Source organism: Apteryx rowi, unplaced genomic scaffold (genome assembly GCF_003343035.1).
Source record: "Apteryx rowi isolate R43461 unplaced genomic scaffold, aptRow1 scaffold_65, whole genome shotgun sequence".
In the NCBI taxonomy this organism is placed as follows: Eukaryota; Metazoa; Chordata; class Aves; order Apterygiformes; family Apterygidae; genus Apteryx; species Apteryx rowi.
The window spans coordinates 1,225,028-1,252,396 of NW_020450927.1; the positions used below are offsets into that span (position 1 = coordinate 1,225,028).

General features: G+C 39.1%; 1 long non-coding RNA gene across 2 annotated transcripts in view; it reads right to left on the reverse strand.

Moving 5' to 3' along the window:
* Positions 1-27,300, reverse strand: part of LOC112975085 — a 41,859-nt gene extending 14,559 nt beyond the window's left edge. For both annotated transcript variants that reach the window (XR_003256481.1, XR_003256480.1), the window contains exons 1-2: positions 26,798-27,300; positions 21,364-21,431 (exon numbers count right to left, since the gene is read on the reverse strand). This is a non-coding gene — a long non-coding RNA (uncharacterized LOC112975085). The remainder of the gene's footprint in view (positions 1-21,363; positions 21,432-26,797) is intronic.
* Positions 27,301-27,369: the final 69 nt, after the last annotated feature.

Below are 27,369 nucleotides of genomic sequence, written 5' to 3' on the forward strand. Positions count from 1 at the left end.
TTTGAAGGTTAATGTTTCATGAAAATATCAAAGCATTTCTACCTAACAGCTTCACTGCTGACTTTGGTAAAAGCCTGGTTTTCTTTCTTGTTTGTTTGTTGTGGTCTAGCAGTAATCTGCTTGGCAACTTGATGTTTGTTTTTATCCAGGGTTTAATCTACCTGATAGAACTTAAGTGAAATATGAACTGTGGTTCTGGTCATCTTTGGAGGGTGAGGAGCTATAATTTTCCTTTTCCTCCTGGAAAACTCTCCTGAGTACTAAAGGAATATTTGGAGATGTGCCATCAGGCCATATTTGGCCAAAGATTTGAACAAAGACCAGAAACAAAGTGCTGTGTTAGTGACAGAAAGGCAGAAAACAAAGTATCTACCTTCTAGCTTTGCTATATAACACAGAATGGGAAGACTGAAGTATCAACTGTTCTGGCTGCAAAGAAAATCCTTTTCCTTATAAATTTGCCTGCCATATCTCTTAGAGGGCTTTTTTTTCCCTAATATAATGTGCAAAAGCCCACCTTTCATTAAAAAAAATCAAATTCCTGCATTGTAAAAATACTCTAAACTGACAAGAACCTCCGCAGCCACCCATAGCACTACTCAAAAAGTAGGGAAATGAGGACAGATTGAGGGAAAAGGGGGCTACATATCATCATAGGTGCTGCTAGCTGTGGTTCATGGTACACTCAGCACATTTGATTAACATGCAGGAACTGGTTTTGTTTTTTTTTCTTTCTCCCRTGGTTGATGGGCAACTGATTATACCTGCAAAGAAAGGTTAGGGTGGGCTGTTTCAGAAGACGCTGCCTCTCTAAATTATGCACYAGAGCAGATAGGTAGGTGAGGAGGAACACGTTCAGTTCCCCCAAGCAATATTCTTGTAGCCACTTGCCTGGTTATCCAGGTTTGGTTGGGYGCTGGGAGTCACACCCAGGCAGCTGGTTATTGGACTCAACGGGGGCAGCGGTTCAAGAGAAGACATACYGAATAGCCCAGGAAAGGTACTTTTAAGCTAACTCTCTAGGCTTTATTGCATACATGAACGTAGGTGTTCAAAATGAAARCAGCTTGTCTAGCAAGATGCTCTCTACACAAGCGTGGGAGACACTATTGACAGGCAGCATGGTGTTGCATAGCAGGGCTTCAGATTTCAAATGCAATAACTGAAGAAGTCTGGCTGCTTGGGTAGATRAGGTTCATTTCTTTGACTATCAGGTGTTATTTCAAAGTGCTCGGAGTCTCAAACTCCCTTAGTCTTAGAGCTGTGTGTTAGCAAGGGGCCAAATTCTGAGGCATTTTTGATGACAAAATGCTGAATTCAAGTCAATTCTGCCTCTTCTCTGTGACAGTTCCTGGCAGCAAAAGCAATGYGGGGATGGGGGCAGCCAGAGCATGACCGTCTCTTTTAGAGTCCTTCAGGAAGCCTCATTTCGCCTGGGCTGCACAACCTGCCACTTCTCCACGTTCCTGCCATTCGACAGACTGACATTAATACATGTCCACTAGAGGCTGTGTGAAGCAGCTACTTCCCTTTCTCCTGTAAGTAATAMCACAATAATGCCTTACTCAATGCATTGTACAAATTGTTATTGCATATAACACTAGCTTTATCTGGTTATGTCACTGATGAGATGAAAAATTAAATAGCTGCTAAAAACCCTGTGAAATATGGGGTTTATGAATTAGATTTTGTGGGGGAGAAGAAAGGCTGGCTAGATTTTGTTTCTTGTTGTTCATATATCATTTTAATACCTTAAATGATGAATGTGATATAGTTTGATAGCTAAAAATATCACACCACTTTTGTGGTGGAAAATGTTATTAAAATGAAAATAAATATGAGAATCTCTAAGGAGGTGAGAGASAGAGCACAAGAGAATGTATAAGGTGAATAGACTTGGAAGCTTTTCAGACAGGGAAAAAATAATAGTTTTGCTTTCATGCAGCACACATTGGTTTAAAATATATTTCAGACCGCATATGTTTTGAACTATTTAGCTAAAAATGAGCCACTGTGTCTAATTATCATCTCAAAACCCATGGACAAATGCAACAGGCTAAACACTTTGAAATGTAAATATAACCACAGTACTGACACTTATGTGGTGCAATAAACAGGTAAAACATGAGATACAGCTTTCAAAAAGTTAAGAAAGAACAGCGAGGGCCTAGAGGAAGGACAGGAAGAGTTGTAAGAAACTGAATGCAGGTTTGCAACATTTTAGAGTTACACACAGAACTTGAGTTCATCTAATCCAGAACCCTGCTTCCAACAGAGTCACAAACTGATGTTTCAATGCCACCCAAAAAGCATAATGCATTTAGCTACGGTGTCATGAGTTTATGCCCTAGAGCTTGAGAGCTGATGATATGTATCTCAGTGTTAATGAGGTCAGATATTGTGAACTATTTAATTATTGGCCAACTAACAATGTTGAAGCTGGTTTTAACATCCTCCAGGTCCCTGTCAGTCAATCCGTAAAGTCCTTTTAGAGAGCCATTTTGTGCTTGAAAATTTGGACAAGAAAAACCCTTCCTTAAAAGAATCCACAATTCTAAAAATAGTTTTGTGAGTTATGTTAGAAAGTGGTGCCCCATCAGGAAAATCAAAAAAATGGTTAAAATGCTGGTATACCAGATAGATAGAAAAGTGCCACCCCTTGCTCACGCCCCTGCCCCAAAATCACTGTTGAGAGAGAAGAGGTCCAAAAGGAGTCATGGTGCCATGCCCAGCCACCTGGCTATTTGGAAGCTAGTGAGTGAGGAGAAATGTTCAAAATTTGCAGATAAAGAAGAGTATCATGATGGCTGATGTAGATAATCTCAGAGTAATGATTAACACCAGCTTCTGAAGGCACAGTCTAACAAGGAAAGAAAGTTCAGACCTGTAACGCRCAAGTCCGCAAGCAGAGGTCTCTAATACATCAGCTTAAAAAAATAACTGTTGTATATCTGCTTGGTATTAGGTACCCAGAAATGACCCTGGAACACAACAGGCAGATGACGGGGAGAAAAATGGTTTGAAATTTTCTGATTACCACTGGGTGGAGCTAAAGCCCTTTTTGTTTAAACTGCTCCTTTCCTAACTTCCTTCTCTTTTGGAGAGAAAAATTTCGAATCAGGCTGTTTACAGATTGATTTGGAGAACTTATTCTACTAATGATTTCCATTCTTCCGGAAGGGAAGGCCAGTGAATGTATTTCTTGGGGGGGGTCCAACAGTATGCAGTTGTTTGGACCTAAATCTCGGACATAGCYAGGACTTGTGATCACAGCTTGTGATGAATTTGTAACACAGTTAGAGATAGTCATATGAAGTCATTGTCATCTTTAAATGACTGTAATAAATCAGCCACAAGACTCTGACCTGACCGTATGAAGGGAAAATACAGCTGAAAGAAACTTATGAGAGTGAAGAATTTGTGTGTTAAATAATAGTTTTCTTTGTTTCTTAATTCAGCTTTTCTGGACTAAATGATTTTGAGGGAAAATACCAGATCCATAAAGGACAAGATGGGAGTTTGGGCCAGGACAGACATTAAAAAAAAAATAATAGGACTCAGTTTGAAAGTAAATTCCAAGCAGATGGCCAGGGCAGCAGGAGGGCGAAAGCAGCTGTCCACACCACTTGGCACTCATTAYTTGTTCTTCACCCTGTCCCACTTAGTTGGGATCCAGTTCCCTGTTCTTCACCAGCAGCTAGCCTCCTCCCATTTCATTCTGATTTATCTTGGTCGTGCTTTGCTAAATGCCCTCTTTTCCCATAGCTGGTATGGACTAGAGCCTAGTCCCTTGAATTCTGGCCATTCGTGCTGTGGCAATTTAAGAGGTTCCTACCCTCCCCGTCCTCATTGCCCCTCTCCTGGAGGGCAGCCCAAGCACAGGCAGCACACCAGGCTGTTTCTCTGCTCTGCAGGTGCCACAGGTCACCACCTACACAAGCAGCTTATACCACCAGGGAGCTGAGCTTCCTGAGACGTGAATTGTGGGGATCAGGAGCTCTATTTAATGATCYCTGTTGGATTTAGCTACGGTGACTAGCAGCTCACTGCCTCACAGTTCAGAGAGCAGAAACATCTTCAGCTGAGACTGCTAAATCCAGCAGCAATTGTGACTCCAAGTCATAGTACTCTGAAGGTCTGCTGACATAGCTGTGCCAGAAAAAGTTACAGGTGTAGACGTACTAATATTGACYAGCAAGTGCTTTTGTTGCCTTGATTGATGTTGTTCAGGCCATGAAAAGATATCCACATTGCAAACTGCTGTGATCATGGAAGACCCTACTGTTCTCTGGTGGCTTGTTGTTGTTCTTCTCCTGGAGGCTGCTGCGCCCTTTACCTAGAGGGAGAAGAGATTGTGCCATAGTCCACTTCAGGCAATGTCCAATGCAGTAATTTAAAGTGCTGATAGAAGTGGTTAGAGCTAACTCGCCCAGCTTTGTCCACAGCATATGAGAATGCTCAAGTGATTTCTTCTGTGGGCCGAGCTGTGGGTGGTAACTCCCAGCTGGCAAATGCTGATGGATGATTGTGAGGCAGAACATCTTCAGTGAATTCAGCTAGGAGGGCTAGATAATGATGTCTGACATTGACCTCAGGAGATGGGCTGAAAAGCTGGCAGAAAAGCTCTTCCTCTTGGCTGTGTTGCTGATAGGAAGCCCTGCTGAGATAGCTATGCTGGTACAAGTATAGCTGTGAAAACACAGTGACATGGACATTTCTCGTTTTTGCTTTTGAAATCATTCCAAACACTTACAGGATGATTGAATTTTTCCTAATTTTCAGTAGTTCCCTGACACTCTCCTTCACAAGTCTCACCTCTTCTCTGCTCTTCTCATTCCTCCCCATCTCCTAAATCCATGTCAGAATCAGCACACACTATGCACCCACTCATTGAACGCTTTTGGCTCCACTTAGCAACACTCTTAAATACACTGACCAAATCAGATATCCCTGATTTTGGTCCATATTTCCCCTGTACTTTTTGTGCTGTCCTGGGAGCACCCGGGATTGGACTAGTATAATATGAGGCTGTTCTGGTGAGGAACTCTCTGATTAATCATGATTCATACTCAGCRAGGACTAGTCAGGAGCAGAAGTATTTGCTGGCAAGGTGTTGATGGCAGGATGTTTCCAGGGAAAGGTCTCTGTCTCTGGAATACACCTTTTACATGCATCCATTGGAGCTCAGCAGTACTGATCTCTCAATAAGGAAGCAAAGCACCTCTTGCCCCTCTGGCCTCCAAGTCTTACACTACCTTAACGTGTAAGTTAAGAATAGAAAAGATGTTCTTGCTATCCAGTGATCTTAAAGAAAGATTTTCAGGTCTATCCTTCATCTGCACAGAATAGCAGAGCCCATGTTTGAATATCATTAGACCGTGGCATAAAATGCATCTTGTAATAATGCAGCTTACTGATTGAAAGTGGCAGAGGGTATCTTCTGATATTGTAAACATGCTCAGATATGATGATGGTGATGTGATTGTAATCTTTGCATCTGTTTCCTGTCCCATGTGATGATGAAAAGGGATAATTATTACACTCATCAATAATTTAGGAAGCTAAGCAACAGCACCTGGAAATTAGGTGTCAATTTTGCAAGATTTGCACAGAATGAATAAGGACGAAAACTAGGTCAGGCAAAGTTATACTTTTGTCATTCCGGAGAGGGAAAGGAAGTATTTTTAGCAAGAAGAAAATGYTGTCTGCCTAGCATGCGACATAGGTCGGTACCCATAACAGATGAGCTTTATTACACATGATTGCTCTAGGCCTGACAGATCACTGACACTCCGCAAACACCCTGCAGAAGTGCCAAGYGCTCTGTGAGTACCTGTGCTGGTAATCTGCAGTGATCTGGAGGGTCATTTTTATTTTCTTCTTTTGGTTGAGGGGTACTGTAATTCCACAGGGCTGTGCTCTTGGATGGATTTGTTTAGTTTCTGACACTAATTTTCCAGAGCAAACATCCTAAACCACTGTTTTTCAAAAATTATTTCTGTGCTTGCAGTACTGAAGAAGAAGAAAATAAGGGTTTTTTTCCTTCTTGTACTTTGAGAGATGCAAAGGGCATGTTAGCACTAGAGGAAGTCTATGCTGATATACTATTGAATAGGCTATGACAGATCCAGTTCTACAAGGAGTTGGAGAGCTGCAGTCTGTTTGCTGTCTATTCTATTTTATCCTTTATTACTGGAATATTTCTCTCTTTCAGCTTGTAATTCCCCCATCTCCCTTTAGGCTGACAATGTGGATCATGGATCTTGAAAATTGCCTCGACTGGAGCTTTATTATTGTTTATATTTAAGAATGCCATTTAAAATTTGAGGCCAAGATTTAAAGAAGAGTTGAAATGTAGGGTGTGTATGTTTGGCATCTATCAGGAGTAATAATATTAGCAGGCAAGACCTTTATCTGCAAAAATGTGTCATTATAATTCTAGCCAAAGAAAGTACTCTTTTAAAATTAAACACCTATATTCTTAAACTGYTCAGTTACTATTCAGTATATGGCAATAGAATATGTATATAGCAGGCAATTAGTTGCTCTACTTTATGTGATATTTTTCTTCCTGAATAGCTCAAGGACCTTTGCAACTGTTCTTTTGGGGCTTTGCGGCCAGTGGGGCTGTTGTGGTCTGAAAAATAAGTGGTCAAACCRCTTATTACCAAACCACTTATTACCAAAATAGAAGCTGCATGTTTTCCTCACTCTGCATCCACTTCTACAGCAAAAGTAGCCTGTCCATCTCTGAAAATGTAGTTGGGAGTATCTCACAGGACACAGTAGACTCACCTTCTGATCAACTGGATTGGCTTTTATAGACATCAGGGGCTGACACATTTTTCAGCCCAAAGCATCCCAGCAATGTGAAGTTTGTATGAATTTAAGTGTACACTAGGTGAGGATTTAGCCAACCAAAGGCTGGAGTTGGGAGTGCTACTAGCATGGTAAACTTTTGTTCTTTAAATAAAAAGAGGATGGCACAAGGACAGCAATGTGTAACAGGAGATCCCAAATGCAAATGGAGTGAGGAGACAGACCAACTAAGCAGGTAGGTAGGCTCCTAATGTTTTCTGTCCTTTCCTTTACAGTGCGGGGGACCTTTTTCCTGGGGTAAAAGAGTGCATCATGGGGGGCTTTTTCCCTCTACCCCATCACCTAAAATGGTGCAATCCACAACTCCATCTAGTGTTACATTCCCAAGCTCTGATAAGCTTGAGCCATTTCATATTTCCCGTATGAGTTTGACATATTGTTTTGTATTTCAGAAAGAGATAGTAGTATTGAGTCATATTTCCACAAAATATCTTTTTGTGCAGCTTTTGGATTTTACGATGGGAAGTGTAAGCTATTAGAAGCTTGTGTATTTCACAGCTGATACGTACTTTTGCAGCCTCCTGTTCATTTTTCTGAAGAGTAGGAAGTGTTCCTCTACATTACAGAAACCTCTATACTACAGAAACCTCAATTTTAGGTAGTACTAAATATACGCTGGTGGGCAGGAATCTTGCTGGGTGGCTCCTAACACATTTGTGTTTATATTGATGAAGATTATATTGATGGAGATTTTAGTGTGTGGTTTTTTTAAACCATAACATTATTTAGGTACCATTATAGGCAATATATGATTCTGAGATTACTTTTTTAAAAGTTTCTAAATGGGGAGCTGTGGGTGCAACTTTTATAGTTTCTCTATCAGAATAACTATCTTTTGAAACCTTTATCCAGAAATGCCCGTATCCTCACCTGGTCCCATGAAGGAGTACTCAGTATTGGGTGGTTTTGTTGAATTGAACTATGCACATTTTTGTTAGTTTCTTTTACAGGTACCAAACAGGCAATTAATCTAGTGAATACCAACATCCTGTCAATAACATCTTAGCATTTGGTCAACTTCACTCCTTAGGTTAATTTTCTGCACTAATATGGTTTACATAATACACAAATACACTGGTACCTGTATTAATGTAGGATATTATCTCCTGAATGTATTACAGGCTCTTAAATACTTAATCAAATTCCTTAGGATTAGCTTTTGCATCCTGTTCTGCAGACAGGTTTGTATACCAGTTTGATCATTTTTATCTGGGGAGTGCTTTTTAACCTGAGCACACATGAGACTTTTTGTTCTGCTACTACAAATCCTGTGGAGGTACATCTGCTCTTAGCAGTGCCGTTTGCCACATACTCATATTTGAAACAGTGTTTATTTTCTTTCTTTATTTTAAAGTAGGCCCGCCAGGAATATTTTTTGTATACTTGTTATAATTATTCTGCATTCCATTTCAGTAGCTATATTTCAGATCATTCCTGTTTATTTATTTACATGGTTCTAAAGCAATTTTTTTGCTCTTCTATTTCATAAACATTTTAGGATGCCCCCTAAAAATGCAATCTACCATAAACAGAGTATTCTCTGATTGCAGGTTCATGCATATATTTTGGTCTTAAATTCCTTTCCAATTTGTAGTGAGTGCAATGCATTATTGCAAATTGCTTGCTTTTGGCAGGCATGACACTGAACCCCTTGTACTGAACCCTTTTCATGTGCTACGATTTCTTTTACATCTATTGGAAATAAATCTTTTCCTTCTGTTTATCTACCTTTATATTCTGCCTTTGTACCATGGTATGCTTTTTTAACCAGAAACACCGAAGGTCTTTTACTTCTTGTTAAATACTTCTATTTGAAATCGCTGCAGACACCAAATGTGCACTGTTCTTTGCAGTGTCCAGCTTGGCTGTGTTCTTTGCCTCAGTCGCAGTAACAGTTTGTCCTTATGTCTGTATGTGGCAGTATCTGAGTCAACAGGAAATGTGGCATTGTATGGTGTCTTCCAGGACATGTGGTACTTTAAACATCCCTGGCAACTTTAACCCTTTCCAATAGGAAAGTTGAAAAAGTGAATAGTTATAAGAGATTAATGCATTAGGAACATAAATATATACTTTTCAAATGGTGATACTAACTRTAGCACAAAAATTTCTATAAACAAAAAATTGTACTAAGGTATTATCCATCTTATAGGCTTATCACTTCTAGACAAGATAACTTGTCTCATCAAACCCCTCCTATATCTCTCCTATGATATTTTCCTGCTGTCAGACTTATCTTTCTCACGTAACAGGCATGCAGCCAGAAGTTCAGACCTCTTATATTGAAGARGTGACTGCTGGCATTAACTCAAGTTAGATAAACAAATGTTCTGTTTATGTGTTTTAAAATGTAAAAAATGGAGCAAATAGTTAATGCAGAATTGTTCATTTCACTTCACATTAGTGAACTGCTAATACCTCTGTACAGACACAAACATTTCTTACTTTGTGCAACTTTCATCTGAAATTACCTTTATCTCCTGTAAGTAATGGGCCCAGATTAGAGCACATGGCAAATACAGAACTAGCCAAACAGAAATCTTGTATTCCAAATCAAAAATCCACTTCATCCCTTGAGCCTTTGCACATCTTCTAAGGCTATTTGTAATTGCACTTACATGGCAGAATTAAAAAAAGGTTAATAGGATACAGTCAAGTTAAAATCCTTGTGTTACTATATAGCTTTAAGATCACCTGAAGGCCTAATCTTGCCATGTTATGATTCTGTATTTCTGTCTTCATACTTTTGGTTCATCTAGTTTTTGTTTAAAACATTTCATTTATTTTTCAGATAAGACTTATGCAATTAAGAAATCCCTGKGCTTCTAAGAGTTAGAGATTATCCACTGTCAGAATCCATCAGCCCCAACACCTGTCATGATTTTGAGCCAAGTGGTCATGGACAAAGCTCCAGGGAAGACTGCTTCTGGATCAGGTTTAGAGCTGCTTCACTGTTTTTCTGTCTTTATTATAGATTCCAGCTATTTGAATCTGAACTCTGTTAAGTTTTTATTTAGATTTAGAAATGCAGGAGAAATTAGATAAAGGAACTTTTTATTATTATTATTCATGTAGTGTGGTTACTTTTCTCTATGATAAGCAAGCAGTCATTGAAATCTGGGTTAATCCAAACTGGAAAACTCACAAGAGTGACCCACATAGGATGAAATCCACTCTGTAACCTTTCCTCTAAATGAAACAGATGTAATCCCAGTTGTGCAGATTCTTCAAGAACTGAACGGATCTTGGGAAATCTTTAAGAGGTCAGGACTATCTGAGTGGAAACACCACATCCCAGCCCAGCAGGATCTTTCTGTCTCTCCTTCAGCCTGCCAGAACGTCTCCTTCAGCTAGCGGCTGACTGAGGAAGGTATTTGGCATTTTTGACRGTGTGGTTCCTGTGACTGATTAGCATTGAGAACAGCCAGAGAAAGTTCTCCTAGAAACCTGAGCTAGATGAAGCATAGTAACCTATATGAAGACTCAGAGATTGAAGAAAAAAAAAACAGTAGGAAATTCCTTATAGGACTTGAACTGTGGGCCATACTAGCAATTGGAGTAGGACAGGAACAAGATTTTTAATGTGAGTTTACTAGGTAAAACCACAAGGAGTATGGGTCCTTACTGTTGCATGACTTGTGGATACTCACATTCTTCTTTCATGATACCATTTTGTGGAAATCTTGGAAAATGTTACAGCTTCACAAAACAAAAGCTACAAAAGCTGTCAGTGACACATACTGCCTCYTTCTTTTTGGTAACATTAAAATAGGAAGCCAGAGGTTGCCAGATATTTTTATCTTCTTTTTTTTTTGTAGTTTTAATGGCCACATCCTGGCCTTGCTGAAGTCACGTAGCTGAGTTTAAACTCAGTCAAGCACAGGTTTGGGCATGCATCTGAGGTCAGACTTGCCTCCAAAGCATGGTGTTTACACCCTAGCCTGGGCTGAGGAAAGCTTTGTTTGATCTCTTAAACACTAGCACATTTGAGTGCAGGCCTGGGCTGTCATTCCTATGCCAGTCATGAGGAGGGTTGGGCACATTGCTGTGCAGACCACAACAGATATCCTAGCCTTGATTCTTTGTCAGCATGTGCAGATGTTTTGCATTTCCACTACAGCCAGGCTAGCAGCATAGAAAGAAGAGATGTGGGAATGAGAGCTCAGCAGGTGTAACCCTGCCCTGAGACCTTCTGGCATTGTAGGACAACACCAAACAGTTCTAAAACTGGCTGTCCAAGGTTTTCTCAGGTGTCAGGAGAGCTCTAGAAAGGGTACAGCCACGCAGTCAGCTGGAAATTACCCTCATTTCTCCTCCGATATAGGAAAGAGCAGGCAGTGAGGAGGGCATGGCTGGAGCACTGCTGCATTCTGCAGATCCCTTGGGTGCTACTGCAGCTAAAACTTCAGTTTGCTCCTTGGGTCCAATTTGCTGTCTGGTACCTAAGGAATCAAATAACTGCAGACAGGCCTACCTTCCCTTTCTGGGTGTAGGTTGGGCACCATGGCATGTCCAGCATGATATGCCTGGAGTGTCTAGAGAAGCACACCAAGCTGCCGTTGGACTTTGCTATGCTCTGTTTTTGCTTAGCAGCAAGGCACAGAGATGCCCAAGTGTTTTGAGGAGGAAAATTATTTCTCAATGCCTAGCCTGCTCCTATGAATACAGTAGAGAGGGAGACTGAAGGGACAGGCTGCCCAAAGAAATGCAGTTGCTAGGTCAAATTTTAGACATACCAGTTCAGATGGCCCCTTTATCTAACATGCTCAAAAACTATCAACTTTTATGGAATTGCATAGCTTATTGAGTCAGCATAGTGATGAATGATCTGTGAGACAGTTTTGTTGTTTAGAGTCCAAGTACTTTCTGCATTTATTTTCTGGCAAGCAATTATACATTTTCATGGGCAATTCTTCAGCCTTTATTTGAGTGTTCCAAGTAGGTCTAGTTCCCTTATGTGCACCACCCCATCCCTAGTCGAGAATAAAGCTGATTAACACGCTGGTGATTACTTACAGAGTGTGAAATGCAAGGGGAAGGGGGTGTCTGTGTGCGTGTTCATATATGTCTTCCACTAGCACTACAATACATACCATACAAGTGTCATTTATATGCACGTACTTATGTATTGTGAAAGAGATGCAGTGATGCAAGGAAGTAACTGAAGTATCAAATGTGACAGACTCCAAAGATTTAAAAAATGTTCTACTATATTTAATGCATTTTCTAGCCAAAGCTAAGCTTAAGAATCACACTTACTGTAACAATTACCTACATCTGTACAGATGCTTTCAATGTGCTCTGAGATAAGGCAGCTTCAGGAAAGTGATGCAGAGGGTAGAGTTTATAGAGCTGCTAATGTGCCAAATACACCAAATGCTGTAAGGTGTGCAGTTCTGACAGTGTTTTGGTTCTTCCTGAAACCTTCCTGAGGCAAATGAAGGGTCATGCTGACTAAAAATAGCGTTACAGCAAGATTCTTCTTTGTTTAAAAATGAAAATTTGTATATAATCTGGCTTTATTTTTTGATCAGAAGATATTTCTGTAGTCTTTCTATTTCTAACAGAATTAGGGTATTGATTTACAGAGTTATACTCACAAGGGTCATGTTAGCATTTTTTTAATTATTACCATATCCTCAGCTGAGACATGATAACTAGCCAAGTGCACAAACCTACCTTGTTACAACCTTAAATGAAATGAATTAGATTAAACCACCTTCACTGACTAATTTGTTTTACCTTGCTGTCCGATTAATACAAAAGTTGTAATTATCAATAATACAATTTTTCCATGGAAAATCTATTTGTTTACATGACATTCAGTAGAGTAATTGTATTTAAGAGAGCTTACTAAGGAAATAAATAAGAATTTATGCATATATTTGGGTAATTCCAAAAGGATTAATGGCGGAGAGGACCCCTTCTAATTAAGACTCCTTAGATTTTGGCTTCCTAAAAAATCATCTAGCTTTCCATGTCCCACTGCAGTATATATATAGCATGTTAGCTACAATGGGGGAACTTACTTTGGGCAGTCTTCTGCTCTGACTGCACAGGGTTTATTCATTTGGTCAGAAACAGTTTATTCCCCTGATCACTACCGATACTATCCCAGACACGCAGACTAGCAGAAGTATGACTAAGGCTCACTGAGAAAGATTTCATGTATTCTTTTGGAGGAGCCTTAGTTTGTTAGGGATGTAAAATTACTGATCAGGTCTAAGGGTCCTGCGCAGAACTTTGTGGGGATTAACTTAACCAGTTTGCCCCTTTTTGTTCAGTTGTCTAGTATGCATGTGGAGCTAGGTGTTGTCTCTTCTTGGCCATAACAGCATGATAAACTTTACCACTGCGTTTGTGATTGAGGTGAACAGTAGAGAGATTTCAGGGATTGCTAGGCTCTTCTGCTCTAAACACGCACCCCCTGTGAGGCAGGACTACTCTACTTCCATGGTAATTTATCACTTTTAACCCTCGGTGATGCTTTTTCCATCAGACTCATTTAGTTGGAGATTCTGCTTCCATTGATTGAATGTAGTAAAGCCCCTTGGTACACTGACTTCTGCATTAAGACTTGCATTTTCAAAAGACTCTATTTTTGTCTGTTCCCCATACAGTTGTACAGGAATGTGCAGCCAATTCAAAATGTACATGCACTGAGACAAGGTCAAGTTATATACGAACATAGAATCCACAGGTTTAGAGTACGTTTCTCAACTGTTATGTCTAGTGAAAGAGGCAGTAGAGGGAAAACCTTTATTTTACTTAGATGCTTCTTGCTTAAGTCATCTCTTCGATATCAAATTAAAGCCTGTGGTTCAGAACCTTAGTAGAAAAGCATTTGCCGTTGGTCACAGTCACAAACCTTACTTAGTGCTTTGTATTCCCAGAATACAAGTATTTAGCACAGCTGTGTTGAAAACAAAGGACTGCAAAAATCAGCATTCTTGTGACCTCTGAGATCTGGGCTGTTATTTAGTGAGTTCAGTTCAAGGTTTTTTTATTTGTTCTTAAAGGTTTTTAATAATACAGGATTGTGATTCTCAGTTTTGTTCTTCCCATTTCCCTATATTACAACAGAAGTTTTGGAGGACACAGAATGCTCTTTGAGGGGGAAGTCATGACCTGCAGGATGACAATCAGTAGCACACGACTGTCATTTGAGGCTCCAAATCCTCTACGTGTATTGCTGTAACTGATGGGGGCTAGAACCTCAGATTTCCTACATAGCAGCTCTTAACTCTGAACATTATTCAGCTCATTTAATCACTAAATCACATTTTACTGAGCTGCTTTGTCTGGGTAAAGCAAAAGACTTTTATTTATGTGCTTGGGTTTTTTTCCTAGCTTAGAGCTTACAGCTTTCTTTCACAGGGCATTGCTAACTGGTTTGGGGAAATAATATATCAAAATACCTGCTGACATTTCAATGAGTCTGATGTTCATGCTACACCGATGCTGAGTTTCTACTTCCCATAAAATCCTGTGTAAACACATTGTGACTTCTGTAGTATAGTAAATCTGGTATTTAGATAAACCATAATATTGCTTTTCCTRTTGGTGTCCTTAGGTGAGCTCATTGGGTCAGGCAACACAGAGGGCCAGCTCAGTATCTCCCAGGCGAGGGACCTGATGTAACATCGTGTTAGCAAGTGAGACAGCATCAAGGCGAGTATTAGACAACGAGACGTGACAGTGTGTGTCATGCCAGGATATCCCTGCACAGTGTGAGTGAGTTGCTAGGCAGTGAGCTGACAGCCCGCGCTTGCGAGCACCTGACAAATGGTATGTTTCTTGACAGGCTTCTCGGGATGTAAAGAAAGCTTCAGTGTAAATAGACGGGACTAGAGTTTTTTCAAAAGTTAGTCTCCCAAATCTGGTTCGATTTCAGTGAATTGTTTTCCTAACGCCCCTCGCTCTTTAGTAAATTCCAGGGTTGAGTCTTCTTTTGACCAAACAGAATAGACAGAGGAGCAAAAATAATAATAAAAAATCCTGTGGAAAATACCTTGAGATTGCTAACAGAGAGGAGAGGTGATTATAAGCTGTCTCCCAATCCTGAGACACTCCAAAAAATCTTTTTTTGTAAATTCAGGATATTTGAGAGCTCTGCAGACATTGCAAGAAATGGGGAGAGAAGCAGTACTACTGTTTAGCATGATTCTTTTGCACCTTTTAATTGCCAGATATAATCTGGATAGCAGACAGTGCTGCTCAGTGAAGCATTTCTTCTACATCTATAGTTTCTCCCCTCTTTGCATGAATGTGTGTGGGAGCATGGATTAGTGCACAGTCATACGGGAGGGGGCTAATGGCAAAAGAATTTCTTCGTGAGCACTGCTGCAAGAGTGGTAAGGAGGCAGAAAAGGGAGCAGGAAATGATGGAGGAGGGGAGATGACTCCAATGACACTTAATAGAAGTGATGCAGAATTCCCCAGGGAATCCTAGGGTCCGGGAATATGAAGGCTATGACCCTTCCATATGTCTTGCAGACCCCTACTGGAGAGGCAATTTAAGTAATTCATCAGTGCAAACTCCAGGATATTTTTCGTACTTTGTGGGATTTTCCACTAGACCGGAAAGAGAAAAATATGCATTACTTAATGGGAAACTGAAAAGAAGGTTGTCTGTTTGATATTTCCTTTATAAATCAGCAGGCTGGATCATAACTTTATGTTCGTAATATGTAAAACCAGGGGATTATCCACTCTTCAGACATCATCTCTCCTCCTTGGGTACTTGGAAACTACTGAAATGAAAGGTAGGGGAGGGGTAAGTGGTAGGCGAGGGAGTGGGCTGTGTGGGAGGAAGCCAGGACTTATAATGTCCCTGGTCCCCTTTTCTGAGATTAAATCCTCTTCTAGCAAATGCCTAAAGCAATAGCAGACTTGATGGCCTAACCTTCTAATGGTGGCCCATCAGTGCTGCCGCAGTTGCTATTGTATCAGCATTCACGTTTCTGCCTCGAACTTACACGGTATGTAAAAACCCTGACACCCAAATCAACCCTTCCTTTTCATCATGGAAGGAAATCTCCGTGGCAGAATTCTTCAGATCATCTCAGGTTGAAAAGAAAGAGATGTCCCACCTAAATGTGGCATATTCTCAGGGATATGGAGTAGGAATCAAGGACAGCTTTCCCCTGGCAGGCAGGTTTTCCTGCCACTGCCCTAGCTGCATGGTCTTTCTCTGAGACACCACATAGGAACTATGCAGAAGAGATAATACAGTCCTCTGACGATTAATTTTTCCTGGCTTATTTCCATGGGCCTGAAGAACAGACGGTATGTGCAGATGTAGGAGGCAAGATCTGGCCCTGTGTATTTTCCTGAAATGCTAGCTCTATTCTGCATAGCTGTTGGTGGTGGTCTCCATTTATGTTTTTCCTAACAAAATCAAGTAGAAAGTTAATTTTTTTCCTAAGGGCTTTTCTTGGGCTATTATGCATGTTCTGTTATTGTTCTGCAGTGTTGCCTGTTTTATCACACCCTGGTGTTTTTATTCCCTTTACTCTTACGGGTCAGTAGACCAGTTAGTAAGTCTAATTGCCCTCATTCTGTTCTGCTGCTTTGAACAGATAAGAGCTGTAAACTGGGTAATATCTTGTCAGTATACTTCAAGCCTCCTGCCTTATAAGCACCCATCCAACCTGCTGCCTCTTCTCATGGCTCATTGTGCAGTGATTAGTTTAAATATGTGTCTCAAGTTATCTAACAGAACAGAAAGAAACCAACAGAGGAAACATCATTAATTTGAAATGGAAGAGTCTTGAAAGATGTTTCCCACCTGCGTGAATCCAACTATAAGCATTTAGCTCAAATGAGATTAGAAGATACAAGGGAGAAACAGATCTTTTTCTTTCTTAAATGCATTTAAGAATAATCTAGGCAAGAATGAGTGCACGAAACCATTTCTGAGGTGAAAGGACATACACTTCATTTTCCAAATACACATTGGCTTAAATCTCACAGATGCACATGCTTGCTCTCCCTTACATATGCTGCCTCAAAACAGAATTGGTACAGTATGACTTTTAAAAAGTGTATTATAAATAATTGGTAATTAAAAACAAAGAATAGAACCAAGCACTGTTAGTCTAGAGTATCTCCCCTGTCTCCAACAGTAGCCTACATTTAATGCTTCAGCAGAAGGCATCACGTACCTGAAATCTATGCAAAATATATAAAGGAGAGAAATGTCTCCAGGAAGTGATTAGTCTGTGAAGCATCACCAACACTAATGTTTGCAGTTGTTCTCCGTGCCAGCATGTCATTGTTATTCATGTACATGTCTAATCCTTTAAAAACATCTTCTAAGCCATTTGTTTCATTTGCTGAACTATTTGCTCTAAAGCATAGAGTTCCAGAGACAAAGTGTATATATTAAATTAAAATGCATCTGCGGGGAGGAGGGTGTTAATGCAAACTTTCACTGTCTCTTTCTTTCAAAGGTTTTTCTTTCTCATGTGTTTCATTTGCTTCCTAGGTCCAGCTATACCTCCCTGCCTGTACGGAGGTTTTCTTTAGGACTCATACTGCCTGGCCTCTCTCTCCCCAAGGGGTAAGACAGAAGTCTCTACCCAACTGCTGCTCTGAGCCTGAATCAAGTTGGGAAGCTGCCACAGAAGCAGAGATTGGGCCGGGAGCTGTGCTCACATGCTTGCCTGCAGAGAGCAGAGCAAAGCTGGAGCTGGGAGAACACGGGCCTGACTCGGGGATTGTGGCAGAGTGAAAGGCTGGGGAGTAAATTCTGCCTGAAGCCGAGGCACCCCCTCTTCTCACAACTAGCCCACTGTGCTGCTAGAGGAGGTCTGTAATATTGTATGCTATTGAAAACATTGCGCTCTTTTTGATCTTTGGAGTAGAAACTGTCATTTTCTATATGTTCATATACCCTGTAGTGTACTGGCTGACTGATTTCACTGGATGATGATGAAAATGCAGATAGGATATTTATCTCTAATTCTCATCTGTAGATGAAAGCAGTTAAATTTGCTAGATGTAGTTTATATTGTTTTAGCGTCTTCTCCTACGGCCTTGTTCCTGTTGTTCTTCTAGGTTCCTTTTCCTGATTCTGTTTTTGATACATTTTTAAAGCCAGAAGCCAAAGTGCAAAACAGCATTTAAGCTGAGGATATATTGTTGAAAATACTATGGTATTCACTGTGTTTTCCATATACTTTGTTTAGTTATATAGTGCTGGTATCCTATTCCATTTTTATGGGAATATACCCATATTTGAGGTCTATTACATGCTTGATTTTAAATCCATCTTCTAAAATCCAGAACAAAAAAATCTCCATATCATCATGTTTCTCTTATCTCCACAAAACTCATCTGAGCCACTGTTGATTTAGAAGATTTAGGGGTTCAGCAAATTCACTTTGCTTAGCTATTATGTAAAAGTCATGATTGTCCTGGTGCAAGCAACTGTAGTGGTTTACACCCAGGAGAAGGCATCTCTCATTGCTTCCTCGTCATTCTCATCTGACTTCATATCAACACACTCACCAAAATAGTATCCCTGTCTTATGTTCTTGTGCTGTCCTCTGCCACCTCTTTTCGTCCTCAATATCATGCCTTGATCTGCCTCCTGCAGCCACCCAGAACAGTCCCAAACCTCATCCCTTTACCCAGCTGTTTCTAGCCCCATTGGCTAATTGGTATAAGTGCGAGCTATCTCCGAATGCTATAGCTGAATTCATGTTCATGAATTACTAATCATATGTGTATGACTACTTGGGAATGCCAAGTACAACACACATTCAAATCTGGCAGCCTTCTCCCTGAAAGGGAGATTTGGACACTATCATATATATTTTCTTTTTTGAAAAAAAGACAGTAAATCTGCAAGTCCTGTCTTTGCCTGTAGTTATTTTTATTTGTAGATATTTTCTGAAATTTAAGAATTTTCTAAGTTTGTCTTACTTCCAGTTTAAATAGGTTTTGACTCAGGCTGAGAGAAGGGTAATGAATAGTGGCTCTTAAGAAAGTCAGCTAATAAAAAATGATGCAGCATGGGCAATGATGTGAGCTATCAGGAGCACATCAAACTTTCTCCTATTCTCTGCATTCCCTTTCTGCATAATGTTATGTCATGTTCAGAGCATCAGTCCTTAGCTCAGGTTACTCAGTGATCTAAGTCCAGTATTTCTAAATAAGAGTCTCGGTTCTGGAAACAAAAATAACCCAGCTCATTAGACACAATAGAGCTTTCTGCTATAGAGGTGAACATCATCTATGCAAGAGACAGAGGAGGCCAGTTCCTGTAAGAATTAAAGACCACTGTGAAACTCACTAATTTCTCAACCAAGTTCAAAATGTACTTCAATTTTATCTTCTGTAGTGAAAACTAAAAATATCTGCAGGTACAGCTAAAAGACAAAGTGTAACAAAACAATCTAGTAAAACAATTCGCACTTCTCTTCCAGGGAGAGAACAAGAGAATAAATCTGTCAAATTTTATTTGTAGTTCTTAATGTGCTGAGAAGTGTTCAGATAGCACGGTGATGAAAGCAACATAATAATCTGTCATATAGAATAAAATACTTGAATTCTACATTACATTACAATAATCTTTGACAAAGTATTTTTTCATACAATTCTCAAAAATTAATTTGTAACAGATATATAATTTTTTGAGGTTTAATATTCCTCTGAGTCTCAGACATGTGTTTTTGCTGATAGCGTGTGGCATATAGCAGCAGCCAGGGAGGACACCACACAGTGACAAACTTTTAGATTTTAACAGTGTTAAATATTTACTTCTAATGCTTTTATCTTTATAGAACTAATCAGTACTTATTTGTAGAAAGTACTAACCAGAAATTTCATCCTAACAGTCAGAAGCTGTTTTATAAAATAGCTTCAAGGATGGGGTTCCTTGTCCTTATGATACGTGGCTTCTCTTTGGAAAGATCAAACAAAATTCTATGGAAATGGAGGTTTCACTCTCTGACATTTTTAGTGTATATCTAGTTTAGATTTTTAAGACTCAGATTTCACTCTTTAAATGACAACTTCCCAAGCACGTCAGTGGGAAAGGATCAAATGCAAATGAAAATTAGTTTACAGATGTCTGTTTTGGCCCCAGAATGAATCAGTCGAGTAAAAGTTTAGGTGAACACCAGCCGAAATAGCCCCATTGTATTTGTGGAATTTGCTTGCTGCGTGTACTTTGAAGCCTTTCCAGAGTATACAGGAAAAATCTCTTCTATTTCAAAAGTTCAACAGCTGTCTCCAGCTGAGACACATTTTTAAACACTAGACCTTCCAGTACAACTGCTCCATGTCAGATGATTCTTCCAATGAAATAGGCCTTGTTTTCATACAGAGGGACTTCTTATTTACTTAAAAAATATGTTTATTGTTTTTTCTTTTCTCGTTTAATAGAAGGTATTCTGATGAATGCTAAAGTGATTTTCAGTAGGCATATTATAGGGCTGTGAAAGTGGCACAATGATCTTTTCTGTTTAAAGTGAAAATTTCAGAAGTCTCTACATTCCCCATAATATTTATATTGATGTGAAAATTGTTTTATGGCTTAAGATAAAATTTGGATCTAGAAAGTTGGGTTAATTTCAAAGATGGTTTTCTCAGATAGTTCTAGTAGAGGATGTTGATACCTTCTGATACACGCATGTTCTTCTAAAGGTTATGTTGTCTTTTCTTTTTTCTTTAAACACAAACAATCTTGAATGGTATTTGCTATGAGTCCTAACATTCAGCACTTCCTAGATGTCCTGTCTCTAAAACGGAACTCTTTCATCCTGATAATGCTCAAGATATACAGGAAAGTAGGGAGTATCTGAGACTTTATGTCTACCTCTTTTGTTCATCTGCAAATGAATATCTGAAAGTACATTATAATCTGGCTTCCTAATTTTCTTGTAAGCATGTATGGTGCATAACATGAGAGTACCTATGCTGTCTAACTCCAGCTCCTGACAAGCAGCTTTACATGCAGGAGCATGATATCAAAGAGATTATCTTGCTCTATAGGTCTTATCTGCTAGTATATAGACTACAAAAGATAATGTCTTGCTCCTCTGCTTATTTCAGTAATACCTACAAGAACTGTTGAATAAATGATTCTGAAAACACTAGCTATAAAACAATCTATTTTATCTATTTGCGTCCAGTAATTTAAATGATGGTATTTATTAAATTTAAATTTGAACAAGCAGACCATCTGCATCCTATATAGCAAAGCTCTTCAGTAATGAATGGCAAGGCCTTCCAGTGGAGCTGCACCTATTTATACCAGCAAACATAATATTCTRATATTTTCAGACAAGGATTATTAGCTGCAGATATACAAGACACTGTAGATTGCTTTGTTCTGCATTATTCCTGAAAGTCACCACATTGTTTCACATATCCTTGTAAGCAGTAACAATTATAATTGCAGGTGATAGTAGAAGCATAGTAAGCCAGCCAAAAGAGTAAAGGCAAAGAAGCACGGGTATTGAGTCCAGTTACCTTCTGTGGAGCTCTGGGGAATCATGATGAGGTGAAATCCTTGATTTCTTCTGTGCAGGAGGAAGAATCTAAAAAAGAAATGATTTTGAGGAAACTCATTGAGAAGGGACAAGAGAAATTCTTTAATATGTTTCTTTTTAATGACAGTATTATCATTGCATTGTGCCTCTACCACAACAAGTAACAAAATGCTCAGCACATCTCTAATACCTTCCAAGGATTTCAACGCTCTTAATAAGCACTAAGAGATGGAGTGTTATTGACCATTGTGTGACTGCAGTGAATGATGGATCCAGAATAAGGAGCTTTCCTAATTTATGTGGCCCACATAAGGACCAGGCAGGCTGCAGTCCTGCCCCAGAAAGCAGGAGCACCGGATCTACCAAATTCTCTGCTTTGGTTCTCCTCACACAGAAAAGAGAGCACTATGGCTCTGTCCTTCCCCTTCCCCCCGTCCTGAACATGAAGAGATAAGTATACAGCACATCTCAAAGGAGTATAACTGGCTAAGCTTCCCATGGTGCAACTCAAGAAGTCTAGGAAGTTCCCCTCTTTTTAAGGCAGAATGCTTTGTGATTTACTAGTATAAAGTTAGCTCTTAATGCCAATTTGGCTGAGTAACTAAATGATATTAACTTAATCAGCTCCTAATTTATTGCATTCTGTAATGAAACTACGTCGAATCTGTGGGTGCAATATACCCTACTGTATGGTCAAATCCAAACATTATCTGGAAACTTCAGTGGAGTATCTCACTAATGACATTTCATATCACAGAAACAATGGAGATCCAAGAGSAGTGTGGTTTTGTTTTTTAACTTTTTCGGTTATTAAACATTTTGGCCAAAAATTGAAAGAGGAGACTTTTTTTTCTTCTCCAAATAGCTGTTTAATCACTGCTTGAGGTTGAAAAAGTGTGTTGGAGCAGATGGCAAGAACATAGGATTTAAGCAGGGGACAGATGTATCCATATTAGGGAGTTTGGAAGATAAATCTCTTGAAGTCTTGTGGCAGACATGATCATTAGACTGTTTACATAGATGAAATATTACCAGTTACAATTAGCAGTTGCTGTTGTCCATATTTGGGATCTTTCCTCTTCAGATGGTCATTAAAACCTGTTGTAAATCATTATGTTTGTCCTACTTCCATATTCTGTATAAATCATTTAGGGATCCTAGCATCTTCATTCTTTATGGAAAATATGTGTAGATAGATATTTATACAATATTAAAAAATTGTGAGGGGATTTGCTTACTATTAAGCAGTCTGCTAGTTCTGTCTCTAATGATGTACTGTCTCCTGTGATATACATGGGCACTGGGAGAACAGAAAAAGAAGAATATCTGTATTCAGCCTCTGTGTTGCCCATCAGTTTTTTGCTTCTAGCTCCCTCCCTGATACTACCAGCATTGTCCCCATTGCAAATGGTTCCTCTTAGGATCCTAACACAACGGAAGTTACTGACCTTCATACCTCTGCGGCTCTGGGCCGAAGGAAGGCAATATAGTAAAGAACTGTATTCTCCTCCTGCGGAAAAACCTGTAAGTTGCGTGACAGACAGTGAGGAAATAATGTTATCTGTGTGCAGCTTCCTTCACTACCAAGACATGTGGAAAAGCCTTTGTTTGTCTTGGGAAAACAATGCTTTGGAGATGTGAAGAGGAAGTCCGTGTGTGTGTGTGTAGTATATGTATTTGGGTGAAATTAGAGGCTGCTGCTTTAATGCACTCTTAAAAAGTTGTGATCTTAAAAATTTAAGAAAAAAACAGAACCAGTTCAGACTGCTACTATTTAACTATAATTCCAACTCATCCCTATATTACTGCTGGAATTGAGAAACAAGTAGACAGGCATTCCTAAGGAGGTGTTCTATTATTAATCACATTACTTTTAGGAGTAAATATTAGCACATCAGTTGAACACATTGAATTACAGCAGCTGTGAACTATACTTCCACTCTTCAGTACAGCTTCCTTTGTAACGCTTTCTTCTTCTAACTGTAAACTCTAAAAACACAGGGTGTCTAGTGTCTATTTGTACCAGATGCCTATAGTACTGACATTTTTATCCATTAGAATATTTTTTATGATTAGTTTCAAGTTTAACTGAACTGACTGAAAATTGCATTTTGTTATGATTGAAGCAGGAAGTTCATCCTCCTTAATAAAGGGTAGAAGTCAGTATGTCTCTCGTATGTATCAGGCATAAACATCCTCCAAAAGGAAAGAGGAAGATGATAATAGTTATAGTAATGTTACATTTATCCGGTTCTGACTCCTATTTTATCTATAACAAAGTCAAGGACATGAGAGAGAAACACAGACCAAAAAAGTAGGAATATGTAGGAATAAATGTCAGGGACTATCTACCTTACTAGAACCCAGATACTAGTATGTACAATATAAAGCACTGCATTAGAAAGTCAGACTTGTATAGGTAAGCGGTCCAAAATTAGAAAATAACAAAATTAAGGTGGCATGTACAATAACTGTGCTTTAGCATAGCGATACAGTTTTGAGTTATGATTACACAGTTGGAAACAATATATTATGCAGTCTTTATTCTCATAAAGTGAAAAATAGTTTAGCAGTACTTTACATTTCTTTAGCATCTATCTTCCTAAAGTACTGTGTGAATTATGTGCAGATAGACTCATGGAATGACTTATTCAAAGAATAAGAATAGAAAAGAATAGCATTTAGAATAGCTTTTATGTAAGTAAAATATTTTCTACTCTATTCTCACTCTTAGGGAACTATATACTTTAGCAACTATCTTTTTGGGACATCTCATATAAAACTGATTTTAACTAATGACTTTTTATGATAATAACTGTTTCTAGATTCAGGCAATGTTAGAAGAACTTTACTTAGTGCCAAGTAATTAGTAATTAATGAAGTGCTAACTAGGTGCCAAAATGAAACTATGCTCTTTCAAATCATTACTTACTAAAACAAAATTAAAGATTATCTTTTCTGCAGTACTCAGGAAGCTTGGCTGAAACGCAACTAAATTAATTTGATTTTATATTAATGTATAGTTTTAATACCAGAGCTTTGTACGCAGCATGATATGATCTATCATAATCAAATACTATTTCTTTTTTGCCTTAGAATTTTATAACAATTTGTACTGTGATCTATACAAACAAAGCAGATTCCATTAAAGTAATTTATAAATTTTTTATTCTAAAATGCTTACACTATATTCTCTTAATGAAAGTATAATAAACAGTGAGTGTAATCTGCTGGCATTTTTATAGACTTAGATTTAAATTACAATAGTAAGTGCTTTGGTTGCCGTCTCAACAACATTTCATTATATCTGCCAGTGCAGACATACTCTGAAACATACACATTTTACATTGCCTAATGGAGAAATGTTTTTAATCTGTGAAATTAGAAATAAAATGATAAATTTCCATAATCTCATATGGTTGACAGATGTTGAAGATGTAAGCTGTAAGTCTCAAAAAGAAATAAGTATTTTCTATATAGATCGAGGAGGTTCTATTTAGAAGGAAAAGGAGGTTCTATTTAGAAGGAAACCATTTACACTTCTGCAGAGAAACAGAGTTGGGCAATAGGACATACAAACAATCATTGTTGATGTAATTTGAGATAAGTATGTCTGAAAACTAACTTCTGAGATTCTGTAATAAATAATTATTCAGAAGAGTACCTATCTGCAGGATGGATAGATAGGCAAATACAATTTCTAAATTTGTTCTCATAAATGAATGTGGTGATGGCAAATGTGATGTCCCGGGGGGAGTAAAATTTTGAAATAATTTGTGTAATGATATTTGTTCAGGTTTGGCCATCTGTACACATACCCTAACAGTCTGCCAGTCACAAATGACAGTGGTTTCCTGTTACTTTTGACAGAAGCTTTCTTCATCACAATCAACTATATTGCCACATATTTTCATCTAGTCATTTCCTCTCTTTTTGATGCTTCCTGTCATTTGAATATTTAACAGCACAGCTGGAATTTTCTACTAATAATGAATTTTAAATGGAGTGTTTAATGTAATGGGGAAAACTATACCTATAAAATAATAAGGAATGTCAGTCATGTGTACAGAATGGGCAACTGAATATTGGAAAATGCTGTCTTGGAAAAGATTTAGGAATCACAGGGGAAAAACAATTCAACATGAGGCTCCAGCATGAAACTGTAGCATTTCAACACTTAAAAGGAGCCACATATTGCAGTTCCACAGTCTAATTTTTCTTGAATAAAAAAATATATTTTTTCTCTTATCACTTCTCCTCCCCCCCAAATTCTTTAAAATACTTTTTGATAAAAAATAATATATATTTTGTATATTTATACATAACATATATATATACACAATATATAACCAGATTTCTTTCTTTCCTTCAGTATATACTATGTTTTATTGATGATTATTTATCAATATTGAATTTGTCACTGTACTGCCCTCCCAGTCAGTTAGGTCACTTTGAATATCTTCACAATCTGCCCCACTAATGTGGCTAATGTTGTGCCCTCTACAAATATTGCCATGTCTCCTTCTGCTCTGTCCTTTTCTAGACTATTTGTAAGTGTATTAACAATACATGTCCTAGCACAGAGTCTTAAGACACCTTCCTAATGGCTTTTCACCATCATTAGGACTGACCATTCTTTCTCCTGTTCCATCTCTGTTTATGGTCCACAGCATTACTTCTTTCTCACAACCCACTACATACTTTTTTGGAAGCATTTCACGAGAGACTTGTAAGATGTCTTTCAAAATCTGTGTCACCCATCCCCCTCTATCCACCACTTAAATAATTAATTCTAAGAAATTTGTTTTGTGAGATAAATTAATTTCCTCCTGTTTCAGTGAAAAAGAGTAATTTACAGAAAATTTACCTTTGCTTCCCCCTTCTGAGCTGTCTTTACTTCCTGTCTGCCTGTAATCCTTTCTTACTCCTATGCTAAGTGTTGTTGTGGTTCCACACGCGATGAAACCTTCTTTCCACTCAGACCTTGTCACTGACCTACCAGCTGAAAACTTTGCAGAGGGGTGGCGTTTGGCACTTCATTTTCCTTTCATTCACGCCAGTTCAAACTGAATGAGCTCGATACCATGTCAGTGCTATCTTTTCAGCCTGCTCATTTAATCTGGACTGCTCAGGTGTCTTGGATCCTGGTATCTATATTCTCGGCAGTCTGCAGCTCTATTAGAAGTAAGGAAGTACGCATAGCAGGTGGCCATATACCGGATGGCAGCAATAGATTAGCCTGTATATGAACAAATTACTGATTCCATCTTTCCAGGATGTGAAAGAAGCAATAACCATCTTAATTCTAGGATAGGATAAAAACAACAAGTCAATTCACAAGTTAATGAGATTAGGTATTGTTTGTAAAGCACTCTGAATATGTATAAACGCTATTAATTATTATGATCACTCACTCGGACTGGCGACTCCCGGGGGGGGGGGGAGGTAAATGGAAAAGTGGGCGATGCCAAGCCTTGTCTCCATGACAGCACTATTGCTACCTCTTCCGACTTCATGGCAATTCTTGCAAAATTTGGTGGTTTTCTGAAAGCTCTCCCTCCTGAAATGATGCAAACACCTTGAGGGCCCTGTTTTCCTTTTGTAAGCTAATTATTTCCTAACCATTGTGGGAGCAGAGAACAATCTAGAAAGCTCTTGCACCGTATTCCTTTTAAACGAACGAATTTCTTAGTTTACTACTGCTTTCGGGGGCCAGTCTGCTTCCTTGTCCCAGCCGCCGTATTAAGAAGGAGAGAGGAGCCTCCCAGAGCGGCGTTAACGTCTCAGTGTCTCCAGTATCCCCTTGTTTTTGCCGGCGGGAGGGGTCTACAGCGAGCCGCCCGCGCCCAGCGGTCGGGACAGCTGTCAGCAAGGCGAAAGGGCGGCGGGCGGGGGTCAGCCGGCACCACGGGGGAGCAGCGGGGCCGCCGCGGCCCGAGGGGCCCTGCGCGGGGGCAGAGCCCCCGGGGCGCCGCTCGCTGAGGCG